The sequence below is a fragment of the Coptis chinensis genome, chromosome 3 (genome assembly GCF_015680905.1).
Source record: "Coptis chinensis isolate HL-2020 chromosome 3, ASM1568090v1, whole genome shotgun sequence".
Taxonomy (NCBI): Eukaryota; Viridiplantae; Streptophyta; class Magnoliopsida; order Ranunculales; family Ranunculaceae; genus Coptis; species Coptis chinensis.
In genome coordinates, this window is record NC_141458.1 from 22,635,823 (window position 1) to 22,638,598 (window position 2,776).

Here is a 2,776-nt window from a genome sequence, read left to right on the forward strand (position 1 = left end):
ACTTCATCTGGCATTTTGTTTAAAGGGGCGAAGTTTCTGTCCATTGAGGGAATAGCTTCTTCAGCTCCCTCCACCCGTGGCTTTTTATGTGATTTTCCATCTGCACTACTGGCTACATTTTGGTATTGCCCTCCGGGCATTCATCCCTTTCATGGGGATTCGGCCCTTTGGCGATTATGATTACGGTCTCTCTTAGATTTTTTAGGGGAAGAATTTCCATTCTCTTCTCGAGGAACCCTAGGAGCTGTCCGACTAGTCTTCTTCACTTCCTGACGTCTGTTCAGGACATCCTCTTCCCACCCTGCATGAGTTTCAACCCCTGTTAAGGAGTTCTTCTAAATCGCAGGGTGGTTTTCTGGAAAGAGATCCGAATAAGACGTTGTTTTCATCTAACCCTAGTTTGAAAGCTATTATAGTAGTCTGTTCATCACAAGACTCTATTTGGATTGAGATTTCCATGAACCATTGCATGTAGGATCTCAATGCCTCTCCATCTTTTTTCTTGATGTTGAACAATGCATCGATCCATTTTGGCTGATGCTTGTTGCATGAGTACTTGTCTATGAAGGTCCTAAATAGTTTTTCTGAGGACCTGATCTGATGCTCAGGTAATCTGTGGTACCACTGGAGCATAGATCCAAACAGGGAGGCTTTGAACTCCTGACACATGACATGGTCATATCTCTCATATTGTCCCATAGTGGCACGATACCTAAATACGTGATCCACCGGATCTTACTTGCCATTAAAGACACTGAACTTTGGTTTGTCTGTAACCACAGGGATATGGCTTCCTCATCACCCGTGATGCAAAAGGAGATCTGCCTGCCCCCATTATGGCGGATTGAACAAGGGAGTCTTGCATTTTTCTCCCCTTGCCTGTCATCCGATGCATCTGACGGATCAGGTCATTCTTCTCAGTTTCTCATGTACTCTCTTTGGTAGAAAGTTTCTTGCTCTGAGCTCTTTTACGGTGTTGAGGGTCAACATCATGATCCTGCTCAGTGGACTCTAGTTCTGAGGCTGTTCCTGAGTCCTCATCTGAGTTGATGTATTCTGACTCAGATGGCTCGCATCGTACAGGATCCTCACGCCTTGGGTTCCTAGCACAACCACCTTCTTGAAGGTCGTCATCATCGAGATTGATGAGTGGCTCCTTTCCTGTGTCAGACTGATATAAGTGCCTTAGTAGCTGTAATTCTCGCTCAAGGTTGCTTCTTTGCTGTTCCAGAGCCTGCACCGCCTGACTTGCCTGAACATACTCTGGGTTGGTGAGGACATCATTCTCACCATTTTGATGTTCCTCTTGAATGTTATTTCTGGGACCTGCTCCGGGAACAACTGGTCCATCGAGGCTGGTCATAGGTCTTTGGGGGGGATCACTCGCACCTTGGTGACCGACATTCTCACCCCCTTCAGGCATCTCATGTTCTTCTTCTCTGATGGTGTCACTGCGTGTGGTAGCACCACCCTTTGTTTTCTTTTCTCCTGCCATCACAACAGTAAGAGTTTTTAGATTAAATCAATTGTTTAAAACGAATATTTACCTACTTTCGTCCCCATAGACGGTGCCAAAAGATGTAGGGGAAATTCTGAGTATCTCCTGATCTTCCTCTGTGCCTAGTGATCTAGAAGCATTTGCTGAATAGAGAAGGGATGAGATGATGCTGAGTTTAGGGTTGAACCGTCTGACGACTGCCTATGTATCTCCTTTTTTAATTCGGAGAATCAAACCCTATTTTGCATAGTTCCTAAGAGCGAATCCCTATGGCTTATATAGGAAGGGCGATGAGAGTCCTAGGGTTAGGGCTGTCCTCACTGCTTGTGAGTTCCCTTCCCTCTTTGGACTCTGCCTTCCTATTAGGATTCCTCTTCTTATGGAAGTCTGAATCTATACCATATCTTATGAGAGATAAGTTTCCTTGTTGATCATAATGTCCCATCGTGTATGAGAAGATTATATCTATAAGGTAACTCTTAAGATATGTCATCACGATTCATTCCTTATCATCAAAGATCACCATCTTCAGTTTTCTTTTGTTCAGGAACTGTCTATATTAGTTCCTAACGACTGGGGTAACTATTATGTTTGAAGGTGATCAATCATGTGCCTGCACATGCATGTCCACTAAATACTCGTGCTAAGCACGAGATCACTTATTCACAGAATTGATCCGATGGTCCTCGTCTCATTTTGGACATCTATAGTCTTAGGTTATTTTTCATACACGTGTCATCTGTTTAGTGACGGGAAATCCCCCCTACATTATGCTTGTCTAGATGAGGCTTCAAGTGGCATAACAATTGCATCCATGTATCCTTGTTCTCCCCTTGACAAACATAGACAACAAGAGGGAATATTCTATTCATAGCATCAAGTCCTATAGATGTTAAACAACATCCACCATACTTACCTTTGAGAAAACAACTCTCAAGACTAACTATATATGGGTCTACATCCATTCAACCACCCATCTATTGATGACTTGAATGCAACAACAATACCAATGAAAGACTTAGTTCCATCGCTCACAAAATACTTGGCAATGCTACCTGGGTTTCTCTTAAGTATCTGCCTACACAGCTCAGGGACTAGTCTATAACCTTCTTCATAATTTCCATGTATTGCTTCAAGCATCAGCCATCTACTCTTCCAAGTAGTCCAGTATGATATGCTCACTCCATATTTATTAAACACCTATTTTATTATATCATTTGGTCTGAAATTTGGATGATCTCTCATCTTATCTAGAAATACTTTAGCAACCCAAGGTGT